This window comes from Protopterus annectens, chromosome 7.part0 (assembly GCF_019279795.1).
Source record: "Protopterus annectens isolate FY-2018-M chromosome 7.part0, PAN1.0, whole genome shotgun sequence".
Taxonomy (NCBI): domain Eukaryota; kingdom Metazoa; phylum Chordata; order Ceratodontiformes; family Protopteridae; genus Protopterus; species Protopterus annectens.
Genome location: NC_056739.1, coordinates 540,815,414 through 540,837,526, shown reverse-complemented (window position 1 = coordinate 540,837,526; position 22,113 = coordinate 540,815,414).

Sequence of the window (22,113 nt, the reverse complement as noted above, 5' to 3'; positions counted from 1 at the left end):
TGACCTCCCCTTATCTAGATCTGACAGCCTTCATGATTAGGTGGGTATATGGTATGTTTCTGTAAACACTACAGCACATGTTTGTCCAATGCAGGATATCTATCACCTTGTGTCCCCAGGTCTCTCATTACATGTTAACTACATAATGGGTTAACACCTATGTGGTAATTGGTGGGCACTTACTGTATATCCACGGGGGTTGACTATACACGTTTCTGCACTTAGCTTGCTGACATGGCATCAGTTGTCTGTTTCTATGTGGCCCTTTTGTGGGATGCTTGTGTCAGCTGGTGGATCATATGTGGTGAGCAGTTTGTAGTCCTCTGCAAACATGTTCGGACACAGTCCTTCCATGTTTGCCTGTACCTATGGGACATATATACCAGACGAGGGAGATCCCAGGACAAAGCCTTGTGGGATGCCAGTTATATCTGGTTTGTAGTCTGACATGGCTGCAGCATGTCTGACCATGTCTGTTCTGTCCTTGGTCTGGTTTGCAACCCCTCTACTGACATGTGGGTTTATATTTACGCTGGTGAGCCTATCTATACTGAACATGTAGGGTATTGTATAGAAGCCTTTGCAAGGTCCAGATACACTGTGTGGAGCACATTGCCCTCATCAATGACCTTAATGACTGTTTCAATTGAGTCAAACATGGTTAGGGGCAGGATCTGCACTTGAGAAGGCCACACTGGGTTGGGTCCGGTGTCAGTAGGTCCCCAACATCTTTATGTCTGTGGTACATGCTGATCCTTTCCATAGCTGTGCAAACCGAGCTTCTCAGGATTCTGGGGTAGTAGTGTTCAGTATCCATTCAGGCAACACCTTTGTTGAGAAGGACCACTGTTGTTGTACACTGCTCTTTGGGTACATATTCTGTGGTAAGGCTGACATTGAGCAGTAGTGTGGTTTGGCATTCCATTCATCTTGGAGTCCATGTTGCACTAAGCCCAGGACACCATCTCATACCATTGCTGCTGTGTGTTTTGCTTTGTAGATGTTGGCTGTTACCTCAGCATCTGCAATGTCAGGGGGCCAGCAGTCTGCTGGGATAGATATTCTGCATTTGGGGGGGGGTTGCACTGCACCTGTCAGGATGTATGTTGGCAATATGTGTGTGTGTTGGTGATATTTGTGTGATTCAGGGCATATCTGTGAATTCCCAACATGGTTCCTACCATCAGTTGTGAAAGCCTTGGGATTATCCTTAGTGTCCTGTACAATTTGTATCTACATAGGTTCATAGGTTCATACTAGGCTATCCACCCTGGGCATTTGTTAGCCTAGCCAGAGTGTGTGTGGCTTTTGACACCCCTTGCTATGTGAATATTATGGCCATTTATGATTTGCTTTGCTGTGCCTCTGTCTGGACATGACACAGTGAAGACCCCCAGTGTAACTCTACAATCATCCATCCACTTGGCAAGATTCCTGTTGAAGAGTGTCAGTGAGGGGCTCTGCCTAACATGGAGTGGGATTCTGGTCCAGGGTGTGGGGAGCCTCTGGATTATGTATCTGTCCCACCAGCACATCCCATTTCATTATTTGTTGAGGTTGGCATCTCTCACTCTCACAGCTCCAATGGATTTGTGTTTTCTGGGGTGGAGCATGTCCATTACTCCTGTGTTGGGCATGGCCTCCTACAACAGGCATGCAATGCCTCTGTGTGGGCAGTATGTGACTGGATTCAGCTGGGGTGTCTACAGCCAGGCGGCATATGACATATATTTGAGACCCTTTATCCTCTTGGTTAGGTACCTTTGAGGTCTTTCTAACTGCTGCAGGTGTCAGATAAGGTGCATCCCATATGAGGCATTGTACTAGATTATGGGTGTGATTAGAGAAAAGTATAGGGGCACAATGACCTCTGTTGCCGTAGATGTGACTCCTTTCCTGATACGGTGTCAAATGTAGACAGTCTTCCTAGCCACATTGGCAATGTGGGTGTCACATAACAGGTTACTGTCCACTTGTGTCCCTAGGTCCCTGGTTACTCCTTCCATACATAATGGTTTACCACCTATGTGGTAATTTGTGGTACCTTGTTTGGTATTTGGTGGGACATTCGTACTGTCCAGTGTCTTCAGGATGGCTGAGTGGGGTTATTGTGTGTGAGAGTGCAGTCTGTAGCATGCTACAGACTGCACAGCAGTCTTGCCTACAGTTAGTTGCACATGGGTGAACTCCACTGCCTTGTGCATTGTCAGTTACCTGGACGTATGGGTGTCTGTGCTAACTATGGATACTCACCCTCTTTTTATGTTTTGTTCCAGGTTTTGGGGCCATGACACATGATACCTGGTATAACCTGATAGTGCTGGTGTGCTGTCAGGAGGCTTGCAGCAGGTTTCTGTCACTGCACAGACATTGATGTTCTCCATTCTGGGGATGGCCTCGGGAGCATGCATATTGGGGTGTACACATCTGACATTGGTCAGCATTTCCCTTATGTTTCTTCCCACTTATGTTTTCTAGGGTGGTGGGTCAGTCTTTTCAGCCCTGCCTACAAAAGGCTCTATGGAGGTGGCAAAGGTCTTATCCAATATTCAGACACCCAGGGGTAACAGGTGCAGGCCATCCCAAGGACAGCTGCATGGCTTGTCAAGCATGACATCCCAAGCAGACAGACATTGGGTCCCCTTGGAATGACACCAGTAAGTGTGCCACTTGCTATGACTGATCATTCCGTGTTTGTACTGTGGCATTATTCTTGGTAAGGGTAGGATGCTGCGAACGGTGAGTGTCATACCGGCCTGGACTACATAATCAGATAGCTCATCTATGTCTCTTTACATGTAGTCTAGGGCGGTACATCTCAGGTCATTCACACCAGCATGGACTATGACTGCATCATATTTCTACTTGCTTTGGAGTGACCTACATATTTCTGTTATGTGGCATATTGTGGCAGCCTACAGGCAGCTTACTGTACCCTTTCCCTTGTTCAGTCTGGTGTGCGGGACAGCAGTGTGTCTGACTATGGAGTCACCTATTACGACTGTATGAGGCATGTTGTTTCTCCTTCTGGCCTGTGACTGTTTGGCACACCAGCTTTGTGTGCTATGTGTTGCATGTGCTATGTTTGGAGGCTGTTTGATTGGGTGTCTGCTTTAGAGGCCTCTGTTGGTGTGCTGTGTTTGTAATTTCTGCCTCCGGGAATGTTTTCTGTGTTTATGTGTTTGGTTTGCAGTTGTGATAGGTCTATGTGAGACTGTGTTTGTGGTGTGTGTGGTTACCTTCTCCTACTGACTTGTTTTGGGAGTACTGAGTTGAGGGAGCTCAGCCTCCAGTTTGGATGGATGGTTGCATCTCTCACATATATTTGTATTTCTTGGGTGGAGTTGGGGGTTGTCTGTGTACTTGGGGCAGGTGTAACATTGCCTCAGGATTCACAGATTCCACTTGTTGTGGCTGGCCTTAGTGGATTGTATGTGTGGACAGATTTTATTGCCATACTACTGATCAGTGATTACTTCATTGTTCATGTTTGCTCTATCATGTAGTAGCTTCCTCATTCTCTTGCATGTTTTGGTTATGGCTGGTGTCCACCATGCCAGATTTAGGCACTGTGTCTTGTTTTAATTTAGGACTGCATAATCCAAGCATTCCTGGCAGTGTTCATGGAATGGCTGTATTACAGGTTCTGAGGTGTGGCCCATATTTTGCACCTGCACGGGACCTTTAATGGATTCCACATCAGTTTGGAGGAGTGCAAATATTGCTTAGCACATGTTTTCCACTGTGGTTTTCGGCCAGGGACTGTGGTCAGGATTTGTATATCCAGTGTGATTACTCTATGGTCTGGTTTTACCAGTGAGCAATACACTTCTCATCTTGACATCCAGTACCCATGTTGCTGATTATCACATCCAGTATGCTTACCCCTCTTGTGGGAGTGGTTCGTTGTTCCTGGGCCTTTTGGTTTGTGGATTCTATGAACTTTTGTCCTACACTGTTGGAGCTAGTATAATGCTCCCAGTCTATGTCTGGGTATTTGCAGTCACCCAATGTAATGTGGTTTGGAGGACTTGATATATTCATGTATTCCAGCATAGGCCGGATGCAGTTCCTGGTGTTGGGACAGTAGTCTGTAGCAGGCTATAAACTGGGGGGCAGTTTTAGCCACTGTTACTTGAGCATGGCTAGTCCATGCTGTTTTTTGTGGTGGTACCGACATGGGGGTGTGGTTATCCTTGACAATTCTTGCTAGTCACCCTCCTTTTTTAGCTTGTTCCAAGTTTTGAGGCTGTACAGCACAGTATGAGGTGTAACCTGGTAGTGTTAGGGTGCTGTTGTGAGCCTTGCCTCAGTTTTCTGTTACAGCACAGTTATCAACATTCTCCATACTGGGTGAGTTTAGACTGCATGCATCTTGCTGTTTCAACTTATCCCTTATCTTATTCTTATCCCTTCTGGTACCTATGGAGATAGGTTTGTGTTTTGAGCCTTACCTATTCAGGGCACACTGTGGGTGACAACAGCCTTTGCCAGTATCCATATGGCCTGCACTGATAGGTGCACGCCAGTCCTAGCAGGTGGTGCATCATGTCATGCTCAGCATGTCATCCCAGACTGGCACACATTGGGTCCCCTTTGACTAACTGCGATACTTCAGTCAATTGTTGCACTTGATCATCTCGTTGTCATGTTGTGGCATGATGCTTGGTGAGGGTGGGATGTTAGTCAGGGTCCTCAGGTGTGCATATAGTACTTGGTGTTACATTACTTAACACATAGCATTCATGCCTCAGGTGGTGCTGCAGGGCTGCCTCTGTCGGATGCGCATATTACACTTCCCTGTACATGTTTGAGAGCAGGTTGTGTCACGTTAGGCATCCCTGTTACTATATGAGTGAGTCAGAGAGGGGTATCATTCCCAAGGTTCCTACTGAGCCAATGTATGTGCTATGCATTGCCTCTTTACCAAGGCCAGGGTGTACTGGGCACGCCTCCTTCTGCCTACTGGGGCAGGCTCAGGTTGTTCCTCCTCCGAGTCACGCTCTGCCTGTGATGGCCTTGGCAATGGTGGGGGGCTGTTTGGCCCAGCCCTATGCTGGTCCTGCTGCAGCTGTTTTTGCAAGATCATATTATGTAGCATAGCACATACCATGACAATTTGGGTACATGTAGTTGGTGTGTACTGCAAGGCTCCACCAGATGTGTCCAGACACTGGAACCGTGACTTGAGCAGCCCAAACACACGCTCTATTACATTACGTGTTTGTGCGTGTGCCTCATTATGGCGTTCCTGTTCAGGTGTGTGTGCATTTCTGATGGGTGTCATCAGCCACGGCTCCAGTGCATAACCTGCATCCCCCACTAGGTGTCCGTGCAGGATGTCCCCATTGGCAAATGTCTGGTACAGCTGCGTCAAATGCCAGATGTGGGAGTCGTGGTAGCTCCCAGGGCAGCCAGCACACACATTCATTATTATGCCCTGGGCATCACACGACCTGGCAGTTGATGGAGGGAAGCCCTTGCGGTTGATGTATGCCCTACCCGCTCACGGCTGGTGCTTTGATGCGTATGCGTGCAGTCTATTGCACCCACTACCTCAGGGTATTCCGCTATTTGCTGGAAGAGACGCATATTGCTGGCCAATACCTCACGGGCATTGGGGAAATATACATGATCACCGACATTTGCTGACATGGCATCCAGGAACTGGTGCAGTACCCTGGAAGCTGATGCCTGTGATATCCCCATCATATCACAAGTTGGTCTCTGGAAGGTACCTGTTGCTAGTATTCTTAGGCAAACACATACCTTGGTTTCCACTGGGATGGGTTCCCCTCTGTAGGTTCTGTGTGTGAGGCATGGCCTGCACAGCTCCACTATTTGCTGCAGGAGGTCTCTGTCCACTCTATAGCGCTCTACTATCTCCAGCTCATGTAACCCGTGGTAGGTGACCCTGGACCTGTACACTCTTCTCCGTCTCCTCACTGCGGGTTGTCTGGCACCATCTGCATTGTCACCACACTCAGCAAGTCACCTATGTCTCATTATGACAGCTATGGCAGCCCCTAACATTTCTGCTCTGCGTTCAGCTTTTTCAGTTTTCACTTCTGATAACTTAACTCCTGTCTTGCAGTGTCTCTTGAGAGAAACATTCTGCACTGCTGTTTGCAGAGTTTTAAGTGCTGGGCTGGGCTAGTATTCTGCCTGTGTAATTGCCTGCATCTAATTGTTTTCACCTGCTAGCTCCAGCAGAATTCCCTGCTAACTTCCTACTACATCTGTTGCTTCCTTTTTCCTTTCTGTTTCCTCAGGGTGGAGCCGTGTGCAAACCAGCAGAAACACGCTCACAGTGGCTTACACGCGCGCACACATACTTACACAGTTCAGAACCTGCTTATTCGGTTTTAAACGTGTGCACACCCGCGCAAACGGTGTTAAACATCTCCCAACACGCTCCCACATGCTCAGTCTGCCTTACACGTGCGCACACTGCCTTACTTGCGCTTCATGGCGCGCACACGTGCGCATACACGTCCAGCAAGAAACTTTGGTGTAGGCAACAGTGTACACCTTCCATTTCTTGACTTTCTCATGTTTACTTAGTGGCACACCTCTTTCCTTGATATCTGTCTGACATTTGTCATGTAACTCTAACCTCCAATGAACTGCATTTCTTTCTACCATTCTCCCCTGTGATGTCACCTATCTCCTACTCTGTTCCTCCCCCTTATGTAACTCTTACACTACTCAGAATGTGCTCATTTGCTATGTGACAGTGGAATTCAGTATCCTTACACTCATTTGCATCAGATTGCCTACTAATGCTTAGTTACATCTCTTAGACTCAGCTTCCCCTTTAGCAACCACTACACGGTGGCCATGTTGGTTTTGCTCTGCTGGTCCCTGCATTGACATTCCATGTATTGCATAAAACCTACATTTGTAGGTTTAAAACCTTCATTTTTATGTTCTATGCAGCAGCCCGTTTGCTTGGGGCTGCGCTGGGTTACACATCGGCAATGCGAAAAAAAAATTATATTTTAATATATTTGCATCAGGTTACCTTGCCAATGGCCACATATTTGGCCATTGGCATGCTGCCTGTCACATTTGCACCCTTTATTTGGTGCTGACATGGCTCCATTGCCGTGTTTGCAGAAACGTACTCAGTTGTCAACTGAGTACATTTCTGCAGCTAAAACGGCTCTTACACGGGCTGTTCTGGGCTTCCTGGATCGCTAATCAGCCTCATTTGCCTGCTATTCGGCTGCAAGTGAGGTGATTAGCTTATCCACGCCCACTCCGTGTAAGAGCCATTTTAGCTTGACTCTTACACGGACTTTGGGCTGTTCCTGGATCGCGAAGGCTGCATGGAGTCTTACACTACTCTTAGACTCCGTGCAAGCCTTCGTGAATCCGGCCCAGTATCTTTTCACACCTCAGAAATAGCCTAAACTTTCAGCGTTGTTAATTTCCTGTCATACTGGACCAGGTACTGAGTGGGCACAATTGAGCAAGAGGACTGCAAAATGACTAAAAAAGTTTCCATATTTCCCACAGGGTACTGCAGTTGCTTTTGTTTTGAGAAGGTGTGTTATAGCTATTTATTTATTTATTTTGAGTAAAGAAATGCTACATTTCTTTACTTTAAGAAAAAAATAAACAAATCAAAATATTTCTACTTTGACAGTTGACAGCACCCTAGGCAGATCCCTAATTTGCTAATGTGTGTACTAACTGGTTCTCTGACACGCTAGCTGATGCTTGGAACAGACTACCGAATTACATTAAAGCAAGTACTAGTTTAGATACTTTTAAGAACAGCCTGGACATTTATTATGGGAACAAGTGTTTTGGTATATTGGCAAGCTAGAAGGGCATTAATACCAGTGCTTGAAACATTTGTATGCATGCATATAATGTGTAAGCTGGCCATGAATATAGGGAGTATAACAATGACCTTATAAAGTGGATGTAGACAGCAGAATCAATAATTAGATCAGTTCCATTCTTCTGGTCACTACAGTGTGCAGTGAGGCTGCACAGTTTTCATAGGATTCAGCAGCAAGTTTTGGAATTAGAAGGTGAACCACAGATTTTATCGGGATATTGGTATGTTACTCAACAGTTCTACACATCGGTAATCACACTGTATACTTATATCACAACATAATGTCCTGTGTGTGTGTGTGTGTGTGTGTGTGTGTGTGTGTGTGTGTGTGTGTGTGTGTGTGTGTGCGCTGTCTCTCTCTCTCTCTCTCTCACACACACACACACACACACACACACACACACACACACACACACACACACACACACACACACCCACACACACCCACACACACACACACACACACACACAGACACTCACATAAAATGAATGATACAAGGTGCACACAGTCATCCAAACAAAATGCTGAAATAGGCTCTAAGTAATCTGAATAAAGAAAGGTGAAGCTAAGGGACTTATGAGATGGCTGCATGCTGTCCAACAGGTTAATTCCAGCCCACCACTGTGAAGGCATGAAAATGAAAAATAATTGCTGGTGGAATTGTATTTCAGGGTAAAATTCAGTCACTAGCTAGCAAGTCCACTGCCTGGATGTCAGAAAAGAAGAAATTTAGAGAACCAGAAAGAAAATCAACCAGAAAATGTGAAGAAAACACTGTCTGGAACAAATCCTGTGGCTGTTTAGCAAAAAGTAGGTCAGGCTTCAGCTTTGGTACAAGATATGGTTTCCAGTAATTTACAGGAAAAATAAATCAAATGTTCTCAGATGATTAACATAAATGAAATGATGAGTGTATCAAAACAAATAGCAAAAGAGTGGAAAAATAAAAAAGCTTTAAGTAGCTATTCAGATGAACTGATAAAACTGCAAAAATCAGAGGCAGAAATGAAGAAAAGGCTGTATTAGTATACAAAAATGGAAGAGTTAGTACTCAGAACATACAGAGAAAATATGAGATTACATTTTCATGACAGAAATTGCAAATAACAGACTGTATTACTTTTATGAAAGCACAAATAAGCAAGTGGGCTGTTTTTCCACAGCAAGTTTTGTTAATTGAAAGGGCACACTGACTGCATGCTTCAAACCTGGCAATAAGAAAGAAGACTAGACCTATTTTAGCAAAAATACAATCAGACCAGCAGAAAGAGATGATCCTGACAAAACTGTGGCAGTCAGGAAAAGAATTAAAAATTGGAAATAGCAGAGTGTTTATAAAAAAGTGATTATTCACTGTGCACCAGGCAGAAAAGAAGCAATTTTATCCTATCAATTCAGAATGTGGAGAGGTAGGTGTGAGATTCAAGATGGTGTAACCCGTTGTCTGAAGAATATGTTTTCCTGGAGGATCAAAGAAATTTTGGGATGTATGTAAGCTTGTTGCAAGCCTTTGCAAATACAGGTTTAGATAATTTTCTGTGTTATAAAAGGATGTGGTGAAAGATTGGTGTGAGAAATTAAACCAAATTTTATGTAAATATGAGTATAGATTCACATCTTGCTATTGTTAATCGGCTACTATTTATACTTAATATGAAAAGAAATGGGGATGCTCAGTTAGAAGCTGAAAGATCTTAGTAATTAACATAACTGAGATACATATGTTATGCATGTAAAGATGGTAATGATACATACATTAATTTATGAAGAAATATTAAGCCCCAACAGCTGAATGTTATGACATTATAATCATTGTATTTTAAAATAGTCTCCTTTAACACTTAAAACTATATATGGAGCTCAGATGAAATGGGAAAGAAAGTTAGAGTGATAGTCCACCAGACTTATCTATCTGTTGGACTAGGAATGTATTTAATTCCATGTTGGATAGGGTTTAAAAACCACACTGGTTTAATTTCAGTATGCATTTTAGATTTTAAGACTTTAGTTAGTTTTAGTAAGCCTGACTTAAGCCTATTCTTGTTGATGACTTTAGAGGAAACATTGTTGACTGAGATAGATGATTGTCTACAAATTAATAATAAATCAATGCTAGAGGAGGGTAATGATTCCACATAAATATAACAATAGGTCAAACTTTTTGCGATACTTCAGTCAATTGTTGCACTTGATCATCTCGTTGTCATGTTGTGGCATGATGCTTGGTGAGGTGGGATTTTAGTCAGGGTCCTCAGGTGTGCATATAGTACTTGGTGTTACATTACTTAACACATAGCATTCATGCCTCAGGTGGTGCTGCAGGGCTGCCTCTGTCGGATGCGCATATTACACTTCCCTGTACATGTTTGAGAGCAGGTTGTGTCACGTTAGGCATCCCTGTTACTATATGAGTGAGTCAGAGAGGGTATCATTCCCAAGGTTCCTACTGAGCCAATGTATGTGCTATGCGTTGCCTCTTTGCCAAGGCCAGGGCGTACTGGGCACGCCTCCTTCTGCCTACTGGGGCAGGCTCAGGTTGTTCCTCCCAGTCACGCTCTGCCTGTGATGGCCTTGGAAATGGTGGGGCTGTTTGGCCCAGCCCTATGCTGGTCCTGCTGCAGCTGTTTTCGCAAGATCATATTATGTAGCATAGCACATACCATGACAATTTGGGTACATGTAGTTGGTGTGTACTGCAAGGCTCCACCAGATGTGTCCAGACACTGGAACCGTGACTTGAGCAGCCCAAACACACGCTCTATTACATTACGTGTTTGTGCGTGTGCCTCATTATGGCGTTCCTGTTCAGGTGTGTGTGCATTTCTGATGGGTGTCATCAGCCACGGCTCCAGTGCATAACCTGCATCCCCCACTAGGTGTCCGTGCAGGATGTCCCCATTGGCAAATGTCTGGTACAGCTGCGTCAAATGCCAGATGTGGGAGTCGTGGTAGCTCCCAGGGCAGCCAGCACACACATTCATTATTATGCCCTGGGCATCACACACGACCTGGCAGTTGATGGAGGGGAAGCCCTTGCGGTTGATGTATGCCCTACCCCACTCACCGGCTGGTGCTTTGATGCGTATGTGCGTGCAGTCTATTGCACCCACTACCTCAGGGTATTCCGCTATTTGCTGGAAGAGACGCATATTGCTGGCCAATACCTCACGGGCATTGGGGAAATATACATGATCACCGACATTTGCTGACATGGCATCCAGGAACTGGTGCAGTACCCTGGAAGCTGATGCCTGTGATATCCCCATCATATCACAAGTTGGTCTCTGGAAGGTACCTGTTGCTAGTATTCTTAGGCAAACACATACCTTGGTTTCCACTGGGATGGGTTCCCCTCTGTAGGTTCTGTGTGTGAGGCATGGCCTGCACAGCTCCACTATTTGCTGCAGGAGGTCTCTGTCCACTCTATAGCGCTCTACTATCTCCAGCTCATGTAACCCGTGGTAGGTGACCCTGGACCTGTACACTCTTCTCCGTCTCCTCACTGCGGGTTGTCTGGCACCATCTGCATTGTCACCACACTCAGCAAGTCACCTATGTCTCATTATGACAGCTATGGCAGCCCCTAACATTTCTGCTCTGCGTTCAGCTTTTTCAGTTTTCACTTCTGATAACTTAACTCCTGTCTTGCAGTGTCTCTTGAGAGAAACATTCTGCACTGCTGTTTGCAGAGTTTTAAGTGCTGGGCTGGGCTAGTATTCTGCCTGTGTAATTGCCTGCATCTAATTGTTTTCACCTGCTAGCTCCAGCAGAATTCCCTGCTAACTTCCTACTACATCTGTTGCTTCCTTTTTCCTTTCAGTTTCCTCAGGGTGGAGCCGTGTGCAAACCAGCAGAAACACGCTCACAGTGGCTTACACGCGCGCACACATACTTACACAGTTCAGAACCTGCTTATTCGGTTTTAAACGCGTGCACACCCGCACAAACGGTGTTAAACATCTCCCAACACGTTCCCACATGCTCAGTCTGCCTTACACGCGTGCACACTGCCTTACTTGCGCTTCATGGCGCGCACACATGCGCATACACGTCCAGCAAGAAACTTTGGTGTAGGCAACAGTGTACACCTTCCATTTCTTGACTTTCTCATGTTTACTTAGTGGCACACCTCTTTCCTTGATATCTGTCTGACATCTGTCATGTAACTCTAACCTCCAATGAACTGCATTTCTTTCTACCATTCCCCCCTGTGATGTCACCTATCTCCTACTCTGTTCCTCCCCCTTATGTAACTCTTACACTACTCAGAATGTGCTCATTTGCTATGTGACAGTGGAATTCAGTATCCTTACACTCATTTGCATCAGATTGCCTACTAATGCTTAGTTACATCTCTTAGACTCAGCTTCCCCCTTTAGCAACCACTACACGGTGGCCATGTTGGTTTTGCTCTGCTTGTCCCTGCATTGACATTCCATGTATTGCATAAAACCTACATTTGCAGGTTTAAAACCTTCATTTTTATGTTCTATGCAGCACAGCCCGTTTGCTTGGGGCTGCGCTGGGTTTACACATCGGCAATCGCCGAAAAAAAAAATTATATTTTTAATATATTTGCATCAGGTTACCTTGCCAATGGCCACATATTTGGCCATTGGCATGTTGCCTGTCACATTTGCACCCTTTATTTGGAGCTGACATGGCTCCATTGCCGTGTTTGCAGAAACGTACTCAGTTGTCAACTGAGTACATTTCTGCAGCTAAAACGGCTCTTACACGGGCTGTTCTGGGCTTCCTGGATCGCTAATCAGCCTCATTTGCCTGCTATTCGGCTGCAAGTGAGGTGATTAGCTTATCCACGCCCACTCCGTGTAAGAGCCGTTTTAGCTTGACTCTTACACGGACTTTGGGCTGTTCCTGGATCGCGAAGGCTGCATGGAGTCTTACACTACTCTTAGACTCCGTGCAAGCCTTCGTGAATCCGGCCCAGTATCTTTTCACACCTCAGAAATAGCCTAAACTTTCAGCGTTGTTAATTTCCTGTCATACTGGACCAGGTACTGAGTGGGCACAATTGAGCAAGAGGACTGCAAAATGACTAAAAAAGTTTCCATATTTCCCACAGGGTACTGCAGTTGCTTTTGTTTTGAGAAGGTGTGTTATAGCTATTTATTTATTTATTTATTTTGAGTAAAGAAATGCTACATTTCTTTACTTTAAGAAAAAAATAAACAAATCAAAACATTTCTACTTTGACAGTTGACAGCACCCTAGGCAGATCCCTAATTTGCTAATGTGTGTACTAACTGGTTCTCTGACACGCTAGCTGATGCTTGGAACAGACTACCAAATTACATTAAAGCAAGTACTAGTTTAGATACTTTTAAGAACAGCCTGGACATTTATTATGGGAACAAGTGTTTTGGTATATTGGCAAGCTAGAAGGGCATTAATACCAGTGCTTGAAACATTTGTATGCATGCATATAATGTGTAAGCTGGCCATGAATATAGGGAGTATAACAATGACCTTATAAAGTGGATGTAGACAGCAGAATCAATAATTAGATCAGTTTCATTCTTCTGGTCACTACAGTGTGCAGTGAGGCTGCACAGTTTTCATAGGATTCAGCAGCAAGTTTTGGAATTAGAAGGTGAACCACAGATTTTATCGGGATATTGGTATGTTACTCAACAGTTCTACACATCGGTAATCACACTGTATACTTATATCACAACATAATGTCCTGTGTGTGTGTGTGTGTGTGTGTGTGTGTGTGTGCGCTGTCTCTCTCTCTCTCACACACACACACATACACACACACACACACACACACACACACACACACACACACACACACACACACACACACACACACACACACACACACACACACACACACACACACACACACACACACACACAGACACTCACATAAAATGAATGATACAAGGTGCACACAGTCATCCAAACAAAATGCTGAAATAGGCTCTAAGTAATCTGAATAAAGAAAAGGTGAAGCTAAGGGACTTATGAGATGGCTGCATGCTGTCCAACAGGTTAATTCCAGCCCACCCACTGTGAACGCAGAAAATGAAAAATAATTGCTGGTGGAATTGTAATTCAGGGTAAAATTCAGTCACTAGCTAGCAAGTCCACTGCCTGGATGTCAGAAAAGAAGAAATTTAGAGAACCAGAAAGAAAATCAACCAGAAAATGTGAAGAGAAAACACTGTCTGGAACAAATCCTGTGGCTGTTTAGCAAAAAGTAGGTCAGGCTTCAGCTTTGGTACAAGATATGGTTTCCAGTAATTTACAGGAAAAATAAATCAAATGTTCTCAGATGATTAACATAAATGAAATGATGAGTGTATCAAAACAAATAGCAAAAGAGTGGAAAAATAAAAAAGCTTTAAGTAGCTATTCAGATGAACTGATAAAACTGCAAAAATCAGAGGCAGAAATGAAGAAAAGGCTGTATTAGTATACAAAAATGGAAGAGTTAGTACTCAGAACATACAGAGAAAATATGAGATTACATTTTCATGACAGAAATTGCAAATAACAGACTGTATTACTTTTATGAAAGCACAAATAAGCAAGTGGGCTGTTTTTCCACAGCAAGTTTTGTTAATTGAAAGGGCACACTGACTGCATGCTTCAAACCTGGCAATAAGAAAGAAGACTAGACCTATTTTAGCAAAAATACAATCAGACCAGCAGAAAGAGATGATCCTGACAAAACTGTGGCAGTCAGGAAAAGAATTAAAAATTGGAAATAGCAGAGTGTTTATAAAAAAGTGATTATTCACTGTGCACCAGGCAGAAAAGAAGCAATTTTATCCTATCAATTCAGAATGTGGAGAGGTAGGTGTGAGATTCAAGATGGTGTAACCCGTTGTCTGAAGAATACGTTTTCCTGGAGGATCAAAGAAATTTTGGGATGTATGTCGCTTGTTGCAAGCCTTTGCAAATACAGGTTTAGATAATTTTCTGTGTTATAAAAGGATGTGGTGAAAGATTGGTGTGAGAAATTAAACCAAATTTTATGTAAATATGAGTATAGATTCACATCTTGCTATTGTTAATCGGCTACTATTTATACTTAATATGAAAAGAAATGGGGATGCTCAGTTAGAAGCTGAAAGATCTTAGTAATTAACATAACTGAGATACATATGTTATGCATGTAAAGATGGTAATGATACATACATTAATTTATGAAGAAATATTAAGCCCCAACAGCTGAATGTTATGACATTATAATCATTGTATTTTAAAATAGTCTCCTTTAACACTTAAAACTATATATGGAGCTCAGATGAAATGGGAAAGAAAGTTAGAGTGATAGTCCACCAGACTTATCTATCTGTTGGACTAGGAATGTATTTAATTCCATGTTGGATAGGGTTTAAAAACCACACTGGTTTAATTTCAGTATGCATTTTAGATTTTAAGACTTTAGTTAGTTTTAGTAAGCCTGACTTAAGCCTATTCTTGTTGATGACTTTAGAGGAAACATTGTTGACTGAGATAGATGATTGTCTACAAATTAATAATAAATCAATGCTAGAGGAGGGTAATGATTCCACATAAATATAACAATAGGTCAAACTCGTCGTCAAAAATAACCTGATATGGATATTACTTTATTATTTTTAAATACTAATGGCTTAAATAACCCAAATAAAAGATCTAATCTACTAAAATATCTAAAATTAAACAGAGCTCAAATAATACTCTTACAGGAAACACACTTTAAAAAAATGATAAATTTATATGGAACCCAAGTGACTATATGACCCTGGCCTGCTCCACATTTAAATCAAATAAAAGAGGGGTAACAATCTTATGGAAAAAGATTTCCTTAAGTCCTGAAATTATACACAAATATGTAGATAAGGATGGTCTTATAGCAATTGTCATCTTGAAGTTTAATAACAGGATTTGGACACTAGTAAACCTATACTGGTTTCCTGGTATTGGGGTGGAAAAAGTAAAAAAAACACCTAGATCTTATTATAAATACATCCAAAGGAAATTTAATAATAGGTGGGGATTTTAATTGTATTACTGACACATCTGAAACCACTAACAAAAAATCTCCATGCTTAACATCTACTGCAAAACTATTAAAAAGATGGACTGAGGCTTTAAAATTGAAAGATACTTACAACACTACTGATAACAACTCATTACTATTTTCTCATCAAGGTTATAGATTTGGCACCCAAACCAGACTAGACAAATTATACATTTCTCGGGATCTTTATACAAAAATCACATCCTTCTCAATAATCCTGTGTCCTTTATCAGATCACAATTCCCTTGTCCTAAAAAATGCAAATGGATTTTAAACCATTAAAACTTATCTCTAGAATTCTGTCATCTATCACAAAAATTAAAGAATTCAAGCAATGGCTAATTAGTGAACTTAATTTCTTTTTAGATATAAACTACAAGTCAGAAATGAACATAATAATGGTCTGTGATTCACTAAAAGCTTATATATATATATATATATATATATATATATATATATATATATATATATATATATATATCTATGGTAAAACAATTAGTTCATATAAAAATAAACTTAAAGAATGGGAATCAGAATTACAAGAACTACAAAACCAACTCTTATTATACAAATCCAAAAAGGACTTCAATTCAATTGGGAACAAAAAGATAATAGAAGATTTAAATAAAAGAGATAATGAAATATTAAACCATAAAACCAATTTAGCCATGGAGAGATTAAAAAAGAAACTCTTATGCTACTTCTCCAACACACCTACATAATCTATCTGTTAAAATCAATATGCAATCTAAAGCTAATTACTGAGAAAATCAGAGTAAAATCGGTAAATCCCCATGGATAGATGGTTTAATTATAGAAATATGCAAATTATTTCCTACAAATATAACCACATTGTTACATAAAATACTACTTGAAATTCAAACTCATGCAACAATTCCCCCTTCATAGAGATATTCTTTAATCACTCCCATTTTAAAAGAAAATAAAGATTCTAGTCATTGTAGTTCACATAGACCAATTTCATTACTGAATAATGATTATAAAATATTCATGTCTATTATAGTAAGTAGAATAAAAGCTAAATTATCTGAAATAATTAATAACAACCAAACTGGGTTTATACATAATAGACACACACATGATATTATAAAAAGGATACTGACATTAATTGATTATTTAAATAAAGACAATTCAAAAGCCTTGATAATTGGACTTGTTATAGAAAAAGCATTTGATTCTTTAAATTGGGATTATTTAATTAAAGCTCTAGATGTATTTGGTTTCCCTCTCTCCTTTATTACATTAATTAAAAAGGTTTACAAAAATAATTTAGCTTATGTTAAAATAGGACCCTTTACTTCAGAGGCAATCCAAATTACTAGAGGCACTAAACAAGGTTGTCCTATGTCACCCATTTTACTTGCATTGGCCATAGAGATACTGGCTATATTAGTATGGAGCAATCGAAATATAAAAGGCATAGATATATATGACCAATATAATTCCAAGATCATGTTCTTTGCTGATGATGTGCTTCTTACATTATTTAACTCAAAAGAAGTGTAAGATGAGCTAGATTTATTGATAGAGAACTTTTACAAGATATCAGGACTCCATTTAATAACCAGAAATCAAAATATATGTTACTGAATAATAAAAAAAAGAAATATGACTTGATAAGAATTACATCATAGGCGAGCAAGTCACAACTTTAAAATACTTGGGGATAGAGTTGAGTGGAAATAAACAGGAGATTCTGAATATTAATTATAGAAGGGTTATTGATACAATAAATACTCTGGTGAAGAAGTGGAATAACTTATTTATAAATTTTGAAGATAGATTACAACTGATAAAAATGGTACTACTTCCTAAAATGTTATATGTAGTACAAGCTATTTGGTTAATACCTGAGAAAAGCTATCTTATGTAGTACAAGCTATTTGGTTAATAACTGAGAACTATCTTATGTAGTACAAGCTATTTGGTTAATACCTGAGAAAAGCTATCTTAAGGAAATAACATCAAAATTGTAAGATTCTTGTGGTATCCTAAAAGAAACAAAATTGCATATACTCACCATATCAGACAATGGGATCAGGGAGGAATACATTTCCCAGATAGTGAATCCTATATAAGGTCTACTTTACTTAAAACTGTGATAGATTAGGTAAACCCTAATTATACATCTAACTTGAAGCTATTACACTCAATTATAATAATAAATGAAAACAAATTGTTAAAAAATACTTTATAGATACGGATAACATATTATGGTATTCATTGAGTTTAAATTTATACTATAATATAACTAAACCCACCAAGTCAAATTTAATCCACCATCTTTTTGAAACATTTAGGAAATTTATTAATATGAATATGGAATTAAAGCTTTGGTTCACAATATTATCTCCTTTCAGTATTAGTAAGAACTTTCCAGATAGGATTCATAGGGATATATTTACCTCTTAGGAGCAAAAAAAAATGAATATGCTGGCAACATTGCATAAAAAACCAGCAAGTCTTAGATATGCAATATATATTGTCAACTTATAGTTTAAATTCTCATGAATGGTTAATACTTCTGAATGTCTTGGCATACTCCAAGGATCTATGTAGGATAATAAGTAAGTCTTCTTTCCCAAATTCACCCACATTTATAACTAGATTGTTTGGAATTATATATAATAAAGAAAATATGAAAAATGAAACATCATGCTTATATAATTTAATAAAAAATTATAAAACAACACCTAAATCAGCATATTGACAGTATATTACTAAAGGATATTTGATTCCTTTAACCTCAGAAAATAAATCAAACATACTGCTTTCAGTTAACTTAACTTCTTATTCTCAATATTTCTTCGTGCCAGTCCCAAGCCTGGATAAATGGGGAGGGTTGCATCAGGAAGGGCATCCTGCGTAAAACGTCTGCCAAATAAGATATGCGGAAAACAATACAGATTTGCATACTGGATCGGTCGAGGCCCGGGTTAACAATGACCGCCACCAGTACTGTTAGCCGACAGGGGGCTGGTGGAAATTGGGCTAGTGTTGGCTGAAGGAGGAGAAGGAGAAGAAGCGGGGGAAGGCATACCTGAAGGCAGAAAGACAGGGGAAAGGTTAGGAGTGTGGTAGTAAGGGTAGGAACTTTGAATGTTGGCAGCATGGACTGGTATAGAGAGAGAGCTAGCTGATATGATGGACAGAAGGAAGGTTGATATATTGTGTGTACAAGAGACCAGGTGGAAGGGAAGTAAGGCCGGGTGTATTGGAGGTGGGTTCAAATTGTTCTATCATAGTGTGGATGGGAGGAGAACTGTGGTAAGGGTTATCCTGAAGGAACTGTATACCAAGAGTGTTTTGGAGGTGAAAAGAGTGTCGGATAGAGTGATGTTTATGAAGCTGGAAATTGATGGTGTGATGATGAATGTTGTTAGTGCATATGCTCCTCAAGTTGGGTGTGTGATGGATGAGAAAGAAACATTTTGGAGTAACTTGGATGAAGTGGTGATGGCTGTACCCAAGGATGAGTGAGTGGTGACTGGAGCAGATTTCAATGGGCATGTTGGTGAAGGGAACAGAGTGAATGAGGAAGTGATGGGTAGGTATGGTGATAAGGAAAGGAATGCAGAAGGTCAGATGGTAGTGGATTTTGCAAAAAGGATGGACATGGCTGTGGTGAATATGTATTTTAACAAGAGGGAGGAACATAGAGTGACATACAAGAGTGGAGGGAGTTGCACACAGGTGGATTATATCCTATGCAGGAGGTCCAATTTGAAGGAGATTGGAGACTGTAAGGTGGTGATGGGGGAAATTGTAGTTAGGCAGCATATAATGGTAGTCTGTAGAATGACACTGGTGATTAAGGAGAAGAGGAGTAGTGTGAGGGTAGCACCAAGGATCAAATGGTGGAAATTGAAAAAGGGGGATTGTGAGGTGGAATTCAGGGAAGAGTTAAGACAGGCACTGGATGGCAGTGAAGTGTTACTGAATAGCTGGGTAACTACAGCAGAGCTAGTAAGGGAGACTGCTAGAAAGGTGCTTGGTGTGACATCTGGACAGAGGAAGGAAAACAAGGAGACCTGTTGGTGGAATGAGGAAGTACAGGAGAGTATACAGAGAAAGAGGTTGGCGAAGAAGTGGGATTGTCAGATAGATGAAGAAAGTAGACAGGAGTATAAGGAGATGAGGTGCATGGTAAAGAGAGAGGCAGCAAAGGCTAAGGATAAGGTGTATAGAGAGTTGTATGAAAGGTTGGACACTAAGGAGGGAGAAAAGAACCTGTACCGATTGGCTAGACAGAGGGACCAAGCTAGGAAAGATGTGCAGCAGGTAAAGGTGATAAAGGATAATGAGGGAAACGTTCTCACTAGCGAGGATAATGTGTTTAACAGATGGAAGGAGTACTTTGAGGGGCTGATGAATGAAGAGAATGAGAGAGAGAGAAGGCTGGATGATGTGGGGATAGTGAATCAGGAAGTGCAATGGATTAGCAAGGCAGAAGTAAGGATAGCTATGAAGAGGATGAAGAATGGAAAGGCTGTTGGTCCAGATGATATACCTGTGGAAGCTTGGAGGTGTTTAGGAGAAATGGCAGTGGCATTTTTAACCAGATTGTTTAATGAAATCTTGGAAAATGAGAGGATGCCTGAGGACTGGAGAAAAAGTGTTTTGGTACCGATTTTTAAGAATAAGGATGATGTGCAGAGCTGTAGTAACCACAGAGGGATAAAACTGATCAGTCACAGCATGCAATTATAGGAAAGAGTAGTGGAAGCTAGGTTAAAAAGGGAGGTGATGATTAAAGATCAGCAGTATGGTTTCATGCCAGAAAAGAGCACAACGCATGCGATGTTTGCTCTGAGAGAGTTGATGGAAAAGTACAGAGAAGGTCAGAAGGAGTTGCATTGTGTCTTTGTTAACTTTGAGAAAGCATATGACAGGGTGCCTAGAGAGTTGTGGTATTGTATGAGGAAGTCGGGAGTGGCAGAAATGTATGTAAGAGTGGTACAGGATATGTTCAAGGGTAGTGTGAAAGTGGTGAGATCTGCAGTGGGAGTGACAAATGCATTTAAGGTGGAGGTGGGATTACATCAAGGATCAGCTCTGAGCCCTTTCTTATTTGCACTGGTGATGGACAGGTTGACAGATGAGATCAGACAGGAGTCCACATGGACTATGATGTTTGCAGATGACATTGTGATGTGTAGTGAGAGTAGGGAACAGGTTGAAGAGACCCTGGAGAGGTGGATATATGCTCTAGAGAGGAGAGGAATGAAGGTCAGCCAGACTAAGATGGAATATATGTGTGTGAATGAAAGGTAGGATAGAGGAATGGTGAGGATGCAGGGAGTAGAGTTGCCAAAGGTGGATGAGTTTAAATACTTGGGATCAACAGTTCAGAGTAATGGCGAGTGTAGAAGAGATGTGAAGAAGAGAGTACAGGCAGAGTGGAGAAGAGTGTCAGGAGTGATTTGTGACAGATGAGTACTAGTAAGAGTGAAAGGGAAGGTCTACAAAAGGGTAGTGAAACCAACTATGTTATATGGGTTGGAGACAGTGGCATTGACAAAAAGGCAGGAGTCAGAGCTGGATGTGGCAGAGTTAAAGATATTACAATTTGCACTGGGTGTGATGAGAGTAGACTGGACTAGGATTAAGTATATTAGAGGGTCAGCCAGGTTGGACAATTTGGAGACAAAGCCAGAGAGGCGAAATTACGTTGGTTTGGACATGTGCTGAGGAGGGATGCTGGGTATATTGGGAAAAGGATGCTAAGGATGAAGCTGCCAGGTAAGAGGAAAAGAGGAAGGCCTAAGATAAGGTTTATGGATTTGGTTAGAGAGGACATGCAGGTGGTTGGTGTGACAGAGCAAGATGCAGAGATCAGGAAGAAATGGAAACAGGTGATCCGCTGTGGCGACTACTAACTGGGAAAAGCCGAAAGAAGAAGAAGAAGATTCTCAATACTGGAGAATATTTAACTGGAAATACCTACATAGCTCCTTCTTAACGCCTGATAAAATTTCAAAAATCAATTTTTCTAATAATGGGTTATGTTGGAGATGTCAACAGACCAATAAAGCTGTTTGGTCTCACATTTTCTATGACTGTATGAAAATTAACATTTTTTTGGAATTAAATTAATAATTTCTTACAAGTAATTTTATAGACACATTTGTCATAACCAATGTTTTAATATTATTGAATATAAATTAAGGTTCTTTTATAAATAAGCCTAACCTG